Raw genomic sequence first — 15,265 nt, forward strand, 5'->3', positions numbered from 1 at the left:
TTGACTGACGTCAATTGAACCAGACTGCAGTGGCCTACTGTGAAACCTAGTTCTGCAAGGATCAATCAAAACTTTCCTGATTCTCTCTCTCACTCTCTCTCTCTCTCTCTCTCTCTCTCTCTCTCTCTCTCTCTCTCTCTCTCTCTCTCTCTCTCTCTCTCTCTCTCTCTCTCTCAAACAGATTACCTCAAGTTATCATTCATTCAGTGTGATGCACAATATAATAGAAATGGATATTATTCTTATTTTCTTACTGACCAGTTTTCTAATACACAAATACTGCAGAGTAGAAATTCTGTCCTAAATTTGTCTGCGCCCTTTGATCTACCTTTGAGGATAACGAAAAGTCAAAGAAAACATAATTTTAGGTTGGAGACTCAAATCTCAGCTAAATGAAGCACCAGCTAGCTGACCTTGTGGATTGAGCTGAGGCAAGGGAGCCTAAGAGACACAGCTGGTTGGCTATTTAAGACAAGGACATCCATTTCAAAAGTAGAATACTGCCTTGAGTTCTGATCATCAAACGGCATTCCAGAGACAGCAATCTTTGTCCTTTTTTTTTTTTTAACACAATTCACACAGAACCTACAAACTGGATCAATTGCATGACCTAATACACATTTGTGTTATTATACAGAAACTGTGAACTTCTGGTTAATGGGTCCTATAATGATATAACTGCCCTTGAGTTCTCCTTGCGGTGACTGCATGCTTGACTGAAGAGCAGGTGTTTACGGTGTGTTTCATTTCTGAAAGAATGACAGATATTGACATCACAGTTCTTTAAGCAAAATGACTTTACAAGGACCTTGATTTCAAGCACCATGTTTTGCACAGGCCCACGATAAGATGATTAAAGGTACAGCCAGCCTGTCAACAGTTTGATGCATACAGCAGATTAAAATTATACCGGAAATTATACTGTCCTAATTCCAAAAACACCTGCACAGTGCACTGTGTTTGGCCTCTTATTTCAAGAAAGCAAGAGTGCTTGTAAGACAGGCATTGAGTGCCAGATGAATGTCTAATTAGACCATACCAGGAGCATCAGAAATAAGGGGATAATGTCATGCAATGTCCTATTAACACAAAGGTCTTAAAAACAAAATCCATTATGGAACATTTACTTATAAGGAAACAAAAGGGCTATATTTCCAATGATGACCTCTCATATGAACTCCTTACACAGACTGCCATAGAAAGAACTGTGGTTAATGGGTTATTATTACCATCTATACATTTATCACACCTTTTGAGAATGCCAAAGAATATCAGCTTTGCAATATTTAGCACCAGCTGTCAGAAGGCTGAAATTAATGTAGTTTTAATAGAAAATATGTAATTCTAGACTTGTGCGGTTATCTTGGAAGTAATAATATATTTTAATATATATTAGCTCAATGCCCCAACGCCCACCCCTGACCACTTCTACACACACTCACTAATTTACACCATGGTGGAAAAGTGCATTCTCAGTTGCATTGCCTATTTCCAAACAGTGGAAAAGTCAAATGCTGAAATAACAGTAAATCATTAGCATGATCTCATTAGAGTCATACAAGCCAGGTTCTTTGTCTATTGCTGCAAAACAATTACATTTAAAGGATATGTAACACTTCAGGATTACATAATAAATATTGTATGATCTATAATGAGAAATACAACCTGAACACAAGCTCTATTTATGTAATTTGATACATTACATTTAGACTTAACTTTGTGTGATCAACAAAATTAGTGTACGTTACCATAACAACATAAAGAGAAAATTGAAATTGCATGTGCTTTACAAAGTAGCCTGTCCTTGAATGAGGTAAATGGCACTTAATGGGTTCAATAAATACAGCGACTAGGAAGGTAGAAAAAAACTAAACTAAACAAACGCAAATCAGACATTTCCAAAAGCAACCATCTTCAAAGACTGTGGTTTGGAAGATCCGTTAACAGATAAATGATCACAAAGCGTATTTGCTGGCTACCTGGGATACAGGTGGTGGTGCAGAACTCGCTGCATTCTGACAGATAGTACCAGTTGCAGTATTGCTCAGACTATGAGCTTTGTTCAAAACTCCAGGAAGCATTGTGTGTAGTGCAGTATATATTCCTATTAATTTATATATGGGTTTATACATTAAATTCAATATATTAACCTACAGTACATACTTTATTTGAAGATTAACTGGATCCACTTAGGGTTTGCTACCTGTCGCTGTTTTCCCTGGTTTTGAGGAAGGTGTCCCAGGAATTCAATATGCCTTCCCAGGACACTAAATTCAAGTACCATAAATTGAGCACAAGTTGGACTAATCAGGATACAACATTACCGCAACAGACACAGCACAATACTAATGGGCTGTCAGTACTGTAGTAGTGATAGTATCAATGTGCCCTATTGGATGAATAGAGAACTTCTAAAGAGAGTTTATACTTTTATAAGCCCCCTTCCATGTTCGGAGGTCCCGTTTGTGTGTACCTCAGAGATGGTAGCCCTAGATTCACTGTATCTCTGTTTACAGGCTGAGTTCTACCACCAACGCTATTCCATTCCACTATCAGCTATGCACATGATGTGCCCTAAGTTTGTATAGCACAGTGTCAACAAACCTGCCTCCACCAGGCGTGCTTTCATTGATTTGTTTTAGCAAAATTATGGGGCTGAGAGTGTGTGCCGGTTATCACCTTCCTTATCAAATGTTGATAATGTTCTGTTCAATGAAAAAGCAGAAATGCTACCAGACTCATTGGTAATAAATACACTACATAAGGTTTTCCTAAACAGTGGCACAATAGTCTTCTGTAGCATATGAGATGAGATAATCAATAAATGGTCCTGCAGTTGCTAGATAAGAAAGGGAGGTTTATTAAAAAAAAAAGACTCTGCATTGGCCATTATCAAAGAAGAAGAATGAGGGAGGACTCAAATTGCCCCACATATCTTTGATTGTTATGGTTGCTGGGCCAGCGCCAGTACTCACAGCTGCTGAAATGTTACACACGTCAGAGTTTTAATATTTCTTATCCTGTTTAAAGGGAATCTTTCATGAGGACGGTATATGTGGCAGGATGTGCCCGATGAATGTGCCAAGATTTCCCCAAGGCCTACATGGTTTCTTGAGAGGTCCTGCACCACTTTCAATGTGGTTTTGTCCTTATTTGTTAGAACTGACGTTAATTAATTTAGTCCCCTCATATATTCCGTTCCTTAGCTCTTTTTACCTATCAGCATTTTATAATGTATTGCAGGCACCTGCTGGAATCTAAGCCACTCACACAGCAGTTTGCCCTATACCCAACAGATTTCAATTTCTTATATGTTCAGAAATGTGTGTTTATCTTTTTCAAAATGGCATCAGAAGTCCAGATAATAAAAGTGTCATTACAGTCATTACCAAACACACACACACACACACACACACACACACACACACACACACACACACACACACACACACACACACACACACACACACACACACACACACACACAAACCTTCTACAGAAGAAAGAAGATCAAATTGATAGCGCTAAAACTTTCAAAATCTAAATAGGCTACCATATGGAGAAATACCTGGATACCCAATTGGGTCACCTCTTGAATATTTATGCTGACACAGAACATATGCAAACTCCCTCTGGACGATTTCAAAAGCTGCTGAAGGTGTGTTTTTATTTTCCCTTGCAGTTCAGCCCAGGTTGTTCATCTTACAACTTGCTTTAGTTGTAAAATCAGTAGAATTGTCCTCAGAGTGGATTTGTTCGTCAGCCTACGTATGTAACCTTTGATGTAGCATTGGTCACTAATGTCTGTGCTGGCTGTGTAAGCATTTTTTGTACTGATGTTTTGTACTGTACACTAAAAACATTATAAATACCATCTGCAAGTTATAATAAACAACTTAGTGTGGATTGTATAAAATATTACACTTTGCTATGCTTTACTACATATTATATATATATATATATATATATATATATATATATATATATATATATATATATATATATATATATATATATATATATATATATATATAGAGAGAGAGAGAGAGAGAGAGAGAGAGAGAGAGAGAGAGAGAGAGAGAGAGAGAGAGAGAGAGAGAGAGAGAGAACCTATCTATATCAAGCTATACATATTGCTGAGTGTTAATACCAGAATATCTATGTATGCCAACGTCTGGAAGTTTGACAGAATGACAGCTTTGCTAAGCAAGTATTTTTGGGGTAAAACCACCCACGTAAAGTGAGAAACCCCAGCAGCAAACCCCAAAAGATCAATATTTCAACTTCTGCCAAACAAATGACCTAACCATTGACTTCTAATGGCAAAACACATTTGAAAGTCGGCACCAGGTTATAGGATAGATACAGTGTTGAACACATTATTGTCAGAAAGCTGGAACACCATATATGTATTAAGAGGCAATAACCTCATAAAATCTGTGTAGCCTGCAGCTCTATGGAGACGAAGCTTCCTGCAGTGTTCAGCAATGCCAGGTCTTTACTCAAACTTATTTCCTTTCGTCAGGCACATAGTGGGTTAATAAAAACATCTCACCTTTTCAAATATTGTATCCCAAATACTGTAATAAAATAATGCAGTTTAATACACGTTGTAATTACATTGTTATTACAATGTTAGCACATGTACAATTACAGCACATTTAAGACTCTTGGTGCAGAATGTTATTTCATGCAATTCACATTGCAATTCCTTTACAAATGTTTTATTGTTCCTCCTTTTCTTTATCTCCATACCTGGCAAGGACACGTCACATAATTGACATCTGGTATGGACTGTGAGAATCAATTTTCCGTATCTTTTCTGCTCGACTCTCGTAAACAAACAGCGCTTCACTTTTTCTAAAGATGGATTGCTTGGGTTGCTTGTTGCGTTACACATGAGGCCGTATCCCTCATCCTGCTATGAATTAACAATCTTCTTCACACGGAAATGTAAAAGTGCACTGAAGCAGTGCAAACTGTAATTACGCTTCTAACAACGCAGCAGCCATGCATTTCCTGCAATAAAGCATGCAAAGAAAGTTCGGTTGCATGTTTTTGTTTTTTTTTAAAGGAAGGTGCTGACAATGTCCATCGTTCCAGGAAACCTGGTGTTTTATATGAGACTGTACTGCCGAGAGTTTCATATGAAGATGAGAAAATGAAAAAGTAAATAGAAATGTAAGGCTATTACATCCCACAGCCCCCTGTAATAACCTAATAATCCAGATGTCATTATAAAGCTGTCTATCCGTGGCTGGATCTCTGTGAAGATGATTGGAATGGAGAGAAAATGGCTGAAAGAATGGGACAGAAATGCGTAAATAACAGTTCTATATCCCCCCAGCACTACAGCAGAGATAAGCAGGCTTCAGCTGGTAATGTACATTAGGGAGATAGGGACAGACATGGCTTGAAACAGTAGCTTTCGTTGTCTAGGTGAGAGAACATGTCTCTGTTGCAGCAAAAACTGGAGTAGGTTTATTCTTTGTTCATTAAGACTAACAGAAAAATAAGGAGAAACAAATAATAATAATAATAATAATAATAATAATAATATAATAATAATAATAATAATAATAATAATAATAATTGCACTGCATTTTTACTAGACTTTTTACTCAACATCAAGAGCAGTTTTATCAGTAACTGACTGATGAAAATAAGCATGCATAAATACATAAATAAATAAATAAATAAATAAATAAATAAAAGATTAAAACACAGCCCCTTTGATGCATTGTAATAAACCTATTTGCTCATCTTGATTATAAGAATTCAAACCATTAATGCATGTAGGATCTATGATTTCTCACCATCATTCTAGATTTAAATAGTACACTGCAAAACAAAACAAAAATAATATTATGGCTTCATACACAAACAATGAAAGCAAGTGAGTATTGCCGGTTACATAATTAGCTTGCTTCTGGTTAGAAATTACCTTTGTCAGCTGGGTACAGCAATTTAATAATCCCATTATGACTGATGTAACTCTGCAGTTGTGGGTTTAGTATAAATAAACAACACGACACCTCCAACTTTCTGAGGTTCGAAAGCCTTTTGCAATTATAACTCGAGTCGTTGAATGTGAAAGTGGTAAAAACAAAACCAAAAACCTCTCATTGTGTTTAATCTTGTAGCTGCCAGTCAGACACGTCACATCACTGATTAGGAACAGCACTTTGTAGCTACCAGCCTGTGATTGAATTAAAACCAGCAACAATTTCCTTAGATCATAATAGTACAATACAATAATGGTTCTAATGATGAGCAGAGTCCCAATCAGAAGTATCTTATCACAGCCAGTAACGTACGCACTCTCACAGCAATGGCACTCAGACCCTAATTGTCGCATGCAGGGGTGGCGCTATATTTAAAACTAAACAGGGTTCCTTCAATTGGTCTAAACAGTGGTTGATCACTGGCGTTTAAATATTATGTTAGGATTGAAACTTTTTACACACACTGTTATAGTTCTGTCAAAGTCCCATTCTTTTAATATGGCGGGGGTATTTGTGTCCTCCAGATGAGCTGAATGGACCCCACTGTACTGCAGTTTTGAGTGGTACATTAAAACAACAGTAATATTGAAATCTAAATCACCACCACTGGATGTGGATATGACATATTCCATCCAACTTGTTTGCACTGTGTTCAATGTACCTGCATGAAGCATATCGATCATATTGTTTCCTTAGGAATTATTTAGATAGTTGGCTTCATGGCGAGGTTTGTTTATTACACAATTGCAGCTGTCAATAACGTATACAATTAAATGATCGGCCTGTTGGTTAGTATTGTATTCCAATATGCTCAGCACAGATATTGTCTATCTGCCAGTTTCAACTCTGCCTGGGAATCAGAGGCCACAGAGCATTAGGAAGATTACCATGTTGCTCTGATTAGGTTGTACCGGCTCTCTCTGTCTTTAAATGACAGCCCTGTTTAGTTCAACCACGATAACTGGCCCCTATAGCATATCTCGTGTGTTAGGTATGTGGTAATTTATTTTCCATTAAGATGTCTTGCCATCTGTCTTCAAAAATAGTCAATTACTCTTGTTCTTAATTAATCACTACCCCAACTCCACCCCTTCCCCATCTGTGTCAACCCCACCTTGGCTTGTTTATTATCATTTTTATAACAGCATTAAGGTGTTGTTGGGATTCACCCCTTGAGCGTAGTGTGTGTGTGTGTGTGCATGTGTGTGTGTGCGTGTGTGTGTGTGTGTGTGTGTGTGTGTGTGTGTGTGTGTGTGTGTGTGTGTGTGTGTGTGTGTGAATTCCTTACAGATAGCTGGCATAGCGTTTTGGTATCTGTTTGCTTGATGCTGCGGGTGACATGTTCAAGCTTCAAAACAAGTTCTTTTTCAGTATCCTTCTTGGCAAAATACTCATCCTGATTTAGTAGTTACTATGCAATTAGACAGTTTTAACTACAAGTGCAATTACAAAATGAAAACTTTTGGAGCATGATATCGTTTTAGGTCATTCCACCAGCATTAGGCATGTAGTCACAATATACGTACATGTCTTTTCAATTTAATGACAACTACTAAAAAAATAAAAAGATTTCTGTTAGGCATTCTGAGTGCCATCACCTTCCATGTGGGTGTGGATTCCGTTTGATGTTTGGTTGAAACCAATTAGGATCATGTTCTTGACCCTTAAAGGCGCTAAGTCAACTCTAGCTGTTAGCTGAAGTGGTTTTCGACAGGTCATTATACTGTGAAGAAGATTTAAACCACAGCTACTGCTTGCATGCATAACTTTGTGAAATAGCCAGCATGATGTTCTTCTTATTGAAGAAACTGAGAAAGACATTCAGCTGAAATGTTTGTCAAAGAAGTTTCCTCTAGTATTATTACATTTTCCACTAGATCTCAAAAGAATATCATCATTAGCACAGTTACTTTCAGTATGGGAAAAAAAATACACCCACTAATGTTACCAGACCAGAAATCACAAAACGCACATTTCATGTAGTGTGCTTATATGTTATTTGTTTTAAAATTGATATAAGAACATAAGAACATAAGAAAGTTTACAAACGAGAGGAGGCCATTCGGCTCATCTTGCTCGTTTGGTTGTTAGTAGCTTATTGATCCCAGAATCTCATCAAGCAGCTTCTTGAAGGATCCCAGGGTGTCGGCTTCAACAACATTACTGGGGAGTTGATTCCAGACCCTCACAATTCTCTGTGTAAAAAAGTGCCTCCTATTTTCTGTTCTGAATGCCCCTTTGTCTAATCTCCATTTGTGACCCCTGGTCCTTGTTTCTTTTTTCAGGCTGAAAAAGTCCCTTGGGTCGACACTGTCAATACCTTTTTAGAAATATATATATATATATATATATATATATATATATATATATATATATATATATATATATATATATATATATATATATATATATATATATATATTATATATGTGTGTGTGTGTGTGTGCGTATGTTGTGTGTGTGTGTGTGCGTATGTTGTGTGTGTGTGTATGTGTGTGCTTTTTCTTCTGATATATATATATATATATAATTTTTTTGGTCAATAGTTTGGGAATTTGAACCCAGGCTGTTTCACTATCGCGGATGTGTTTTCATTAAGGAAGTTTGTCCAGTCAACATTGTGGCCCTGCCCAAAAAAACAAACTGACCTTCCACTATGCGTGAGTAAGCTCCCTCAAACATTTCCCTTTTATGTCAATAAAACGTTGAATTGCAAACTACCAAAGAAACATGCAGGGGTTATAGAATACAAGCAACAAATCAAAAGGAAAATTCCTGGTTACAGGGAACGCACCTCTAAAACAAAATCATTTCGTTATTAGAAGATGGATTTCCATCCAGTTCTCTCTTCTTTATGCTGCCCTCTCGCCAGCTCCTTGGTTGCCTTGGAAATATCACCCAGCCGTCATTGTCAAGGGTTAATTAACAAAACGATGGAAGCAGAAACCCTATGCGATGCCAACTCTCTATAATAAGAACCCTAATATCTGGTACTGGCAGCTTTTTAACAGAAGAGGGATGGTTGTAGCTTTGGGTGTCAGTATTGTTAGAACTTCAACCTTGTCCTTGAAATGTAGATAAAAAGACTGTCAGTCTGACAAGTCAAATTATTTTCACAGTGCACTTTGTCGTCTGCTATTCAGTCCTAAATGGCAGATTATATTCTTCCGTGAGCTTGCCAGCCATCTATCCCTCAGACACCTGAATACAAAATAATAAAAAAAATACAAATTGCTCTCAACTGTGTTCTTACCCTGCCTCAAGCAAAAAGTTTTCGTACCAGGATACTGCACAACTAGCACCTTTCTGAATCGCTGCTTCCTGAATCACTGCTTGTTGAATGCACACATGGATTGGACAGGCAAGCTCAAAATCTAGTGTTTTCACAAGACAGCCTGGTGCCTTGGTATAGACCAAATGGAACAAGGAAGATCGGTTTTACCGGTCCGTGATTTAAACATGGGAAAGCGGTAAATATTCTCAACAATATGAGATGTTTTTCAAAGTTATTTTCTCATTTGGCCGGTTATTTTTACTGTACATTCTACTGTGAACATTTTGCAAACAAATAAGGTCACAAAATGATTTAGAAAATGTTTATATAAAGACAGACATGTTTACATGCCATTTTATATTAACTGTTTAATATTGTTTATAATCCTAACAACAAGTGTATTGATGTAGGCCCTGGCAGTTTGTTTACTGTAAACAGATTGTCTTTTTAAAGGCTGTTAGTACCTGACAAACTGGGCTTGCCAATTATAATAAAGAACACTCACAAAACAACATAAAACAGTTAAGACATTAAAGATTAAGGAATTTTACTGGGTATAAACACTGCATTTTAATACCTCTACAGATCTGAGCTGATTGACTCTAGTCAGAGACAAACAGAAATGGTAAATTGGTTTAGGTGTGTGTGTGTGTGTGTGTGTGTGTGTGTGTGTGTGTGTGTGTGTGTGTGTGTGTGTGTGTGTGTGTGTGTGTGCTGTGTGTGTGTTGTGTGTGTGTGTGTATGCGTGGATACACGTGTCTGTGTTGTGTGTGTGTCTGTATTGTGCATGTGTGCGTCTGTGTTGTGCGTGTTGGTGTGTCTGTGCTGCGCTGTGCTTGTTTTGTGCGTGTGTGTGCATGTGTGTGTGCGTGTGTGCATGCGTGTGTGTGTGTGTGTGTGTGTGTGCGTGTGTGTGTGTGTGCATGCATGTGCATGCATGCATGCATGCATATGTGAGTGTGTGTGTGTGCGTATGTTGTGTGTGTGTGTGTGTGTATGTTGTGTGCATGTGTGTGTGTGCATGCATGTATGTGTGCTTTTTCTTCTGAGTTACTCCTGAGTTGCAGTCTATCTCTAAGACAGTAGTTCCCAGAGGCACAAAGAAGTAACTTTATGATTGTTGAGGTTCATCAGCCCTGTCTACACGTTAGGGGATTATTTCATTTAACAAGTGAAGGCCTTTGGGGTGAAACAGGATGAAGACTACTGCAGTCTGTAACCTCTATATGCATTTGAGGGACAAGGCATGAAGGTTATATGAAAAAGGGTTGCCTTCAATTTAGCACAGCATATGGTGAAGCACTGTATTATGTAACTCACAAAAGAGCAGTCATAAGTCATAAAATCTAATTTCCCTGGAGAGTAACTGCACCTTCTCAAAAGCCTCAGGATAACCACATATCACCGTGACTTTCAGTTTTTACTACAGACAAACAAAAGAAAATAAAACAAAACAGAAAAAAGCAGCAATGCATAAGTATTTGGACTCACTGTGAAAGACTCACAGGTGTAGTTTTAATTACTGGTTTATCTGTGTTAGGAAGGGGGGAAGCTATTCTTAATACATTGGAACTAGCATTTAAATAACATCCTCGGGCAACAGGGCAGAGGCTGGGTGCGAACTTGTGACCTCCACACACCGCAAGCGAGCATCTTAACCACAATGCAAAAGAGCCGGGCTCATCTGCATTTGTGGTTCTAGAGCTTTTAACATCATCTAATCTAACCAACAGGGGGCAGAATTCATAACGGCAGTGCATCTCACAACACCGCCCATTACACTCACAATGTATAGAAAATTGCATACGCAAAAATAGCTGTTTTGAGTCGTGACATCAAACTGTCAGGCTGTCTTTCTGACTGCTTCCTATGTCTAAAGCCGCGCATGCATTAGTTGTTTATTTAACTCACAATTCGTTACTAAATGATAGGCATGGCTTAATTTGATTTTATAGATGTAGGTGTTAATTAACTGTATTCTTCCATTCCAAATGTGTGTGGGTGTCATTGACTGGTGAGGCTCTACTCTTTCAGAAAAACAAGAGACTAGCAATTATTTAATTAGCAGTAGACCAACATATCTCAGATACCCTGACTAAATTAAACCGAAGATGCCTTTAAAAATGTTTTAACACATGTATATTTATGAGCTTCAGAAACCCTCTTCTTTTCATTTAAAAATCTTTGAAGGCTCTCTTGACGTTTCCAATGAAAATCAACCCTCCCGTGCTGCCATAGTGATTATATCTGCCCAAGTAAAGACAATGGGACTGCAGTGGAGTATATGGCAAGTCTGGAGAAGCTGGTTAAGGTAAAGGCTTTTTCTTTCAATTAGGAAACCAGGAAGGGGAAGAACCACATTATCATTTTTACTTCTGGAAATGGTTAATGTGTTTACTGCACTACACTAGCGCTGGTTGTGTGCACAATACACACACAAACAGGACATTATAAAATGAAATGACTCAAATCTACACTGCCAATTTTTCTAATGCATGGGAGAACATGAAGCGTTCCCTTAGAAAACCTGGCATTATTTTGTTTGCAATGTCAACCAGGGATGGAAATAAGAGTCCCAGTGCATAGCAGTTTAAGCCATTCCTGGTTTTACTATTTCTAATATGACCTGTAGACTGTGGCTAATCAGGCTCAAAGTAAAACCTGGATTGGGTGAATCTGCTATGAAACTGGAGTTTTATTTCTATAGCTGCATTAACAAAGAAAAAATACCAATCCTCAATTGGATGCGTTAATTTAAACATTCACCCAATCATGGTTAACCTTACAGTACTGGTTGCCTTTGACTTGTACAATGCAGACATGTAACCAAGATCCTACAATCCTCCACAAAGACTACTTCATTTGGGCTGAAATAAATTATCAAAAAAAAAGCAACAGAAAATAATGCCAAAGAGCGACGTGTGAATATTGCCATAATCGTAACAATGATAGCACAATTCAATTTGACTAAACTGATTTAATATCATTTCAGCTCTGGAAAGACCACAAGCAATATGTAGACAGACAGCAAACATCAACGTCTCTACTAAAGTTCATATACTGTCTGGTCACAAAATGAAAAACAGAAATATAAATCTTAAATTAGAATCAGAGCAAAATATTACTTTGCACGCTAGTTTAAAGTCCATCATACAGCAAATAACCACGGAACTGAAGTTACCGAAAAAGTGCACTAATGGCTGATGCCTTGATTCTTGCATTTGAAGACTCATTTTCATATCTGTAGCCACCAGGCAACAAAAAGTGCAAGTAGTAAAACTATCAAAGTCTTGACATTACGCTTGACAGTAACAAATTGTTTTTCTCAGGTGACTTTTATTTGGTCTGACAGCGATATAAAAATACATAATGCCAGACATCACATTGGCCACTTATATCCAGACAGGATTATTCTGTTCAACACCTGCAGTACTCTGCAGAGATTTAGCTGAGCCCCTTATATAAATGGACACAGAAACGTGCTTGAAGTCTTAATGGATTCTATTTTACCAAAGATGGTGTACTGTATTGCGAAGCATGCTCTGAGCTGGAAGCTGTTCCGGATAGGAGATTGAGCGCAGCACTGTGCTCACTCTGTAACCTCTTCAAATGAGAGCCGTTGGAGATTATCAGTAGAATTTGTAATACATAACAATTTATGAAATGTAGAATATATAGTATTTCTTGACATTATCTGGCTATGGGCACACTCAATGCAAGGAATACTGTGACCCCTTGTGCACATTCACTCTATCAAGAGAGACAGTGAATAGACAAGAACTATTATAAGGTACATTCCACAACATCATTTGTTTGCCACAGCAGCAGCGCAGTTGAACCAGCGTCAGGGTCCTCCCTGTCACAAAGTGTCATTAGCTCCCTAGGAATTCGAAGAGCAGCTTTTACAATTTCACCTTTTTCGTTATTTGGCTCAGTCTTAATCAGACCACTGCATTTTACTACTTGCCAAGCAATACCACAGTTACAAAAAGGGTGAAAAACAGGTGTGAGTAATCACAACTGGAAGTGAGAAGCAGTGCATAACTGGGATGCTCTGTGTGACAGCAGACTGGAAATGAGAAGCAGGGCATAACTGGGATGCTCTGTGTGACAGCAGACCGGAAATGAGAAGCAGTGCATAACTGGGATGCTCTGTGTGACAGCAGACTGGAAATGAGAAGCAGGGCATAACTGGGATGCTCTGTGTGACAGCAGACCGGAAATGAGAAGCAGTGCATAACTGGGATGCTCTGGGTGACAGCAGACTGGAAATGAGAAGCAGGGCATAACTGGGATGCTCTGTGTGACAGCAGACCGGAAATGAGAAGCAGGGCATAACTGGGATGCTCTGTGTGACAGCAGACAACCGCAGACTGCCTCCAAACGTCGTTTCCTTATACGAGTAAATGCATCTTTGTAAATGCATCTTTATTTGATTTTTCCACCCTCAAGTTGAGGGTGGGAAATTTGGACTGCATCTTAAATTTGAGGGTGTCTTCATTCGAAGGAATACGGTATTTATACTGCAGTTTGGGAAGCTGTGACTGGAAATCATATCTGTTGCATAACATAGTGCTCCCAAAGGATTAGCATTGCCTCTAATGCTCTAATGTGATGCTTAGGGTGACTTAATAGAAGTGACAAGCTCTCTGTTTCAATGAAAAGAAACAAGCTTTCTAAAATAATGTAATGACGTTTTCATAAAACCTAGCTTTCCAGTAACAGCAGTATATAAGTAAGATTAAGATGTCATGACAAAGTTCCCAAGGAGAAACACTTATCGAGGTCCTTTTCTGTTTGTTGTTGAAGTCAAATAAAACTGTTAATCTTACAGAACAAGCAACGGTCAACTTTGAAGGTTAATTTAAAACTCAAAATCGTGTATACTTGGTGCTCCTTTTAAACGGTCCACTGTAAGCTGCGGTATATATATATATCCCTTTGATCCATTGCTGTTTCAGTCATTAAAATATACCCCTTTAAGGTTATCCAAAAGGACAAAGATGTATTTAGAAACTACCAAGGCAGTTGTTATCAAAGTATCATTAAACCTGTCTGTTCATATTAATGACAGACAGGGAAGAGATCCAACCTGCTGAGAGGAACGTGGATATTTTTGCTATTACCCTATGGCCCTGATTTCGGGGCAGTATTGAAATTGGCATGGAGATAATAGCTGTGCTAAGTAAATCACAATCAAATTCATCAAAGGATAAAAATAAAATGGCTTTTTTTTTTTTTTTAAATGTGAACCTATGGCCTTAATACCATTCCGGGATGGAAATAAAACTCATGTTGCACAGCAGTTTCACCCATTAGAAGTTTTGATACGAGCTTGATTAGCCGCGGTGTATAGGTGACAAGCTCAGGTGTGTCTTATTAAGCTCACAGTAAAATCAGGAACGGATCAATCTGCTATGCAATGGGGAGTCTTTGCATTTGAGGCTGATCCTACAATTGCTTGCCTGTTTTTGTAAATGTGAAATGTTTTGGTCAGAAACTTACTTAATTGCTAAACCAGACACACACACACACACACACACACACACACACACACACACACACACACACACACGCACACACACACACACACACACACACACACACACACACACACACACACACACACACACAGAATGTTCTGTCAGTGCACATCAGCAAACATAACATTGCCTTTACAAGTGATTAATAATGTATATTGGGTGCTGAGTGGCTGTATACACACCTATCTATCTGGAATGTCATTTGAAATGAGGTCTGTGAGGGCCACTGTCATTCCGTTCAGCTACATTTGAATTTCCCATGCAATATCTGAACTCGGATAAGTAGCAAGTCGCCATGGTTACATGAATGATCAATACTAAGATTCCCTTGTCCCTTCTCTCTTCTCTGAACTATGAAAAACACTGTTGAAAATGAATCAGTTAATATATACTGTATCTCCATTAAGATGGCCTAAGTAAAGGTATCTGGAGTATAATTACAG

Source organism: Polyodon spathula, chromosome 36 (assembly GCF_017654505.1).
Source record: "Polyodon spathula isolate WHYD16114869_AA chromosome 36, ASM1765450v1, whole genome shotgun sequence".
Taxonomy (NCBI): domain Eukaryota; kingdom Metazoa; phylum Chordata; class Actinopteri; order Acipenseriformes; family Polyodontidae; genus Polyodon; species Polyodon spathula.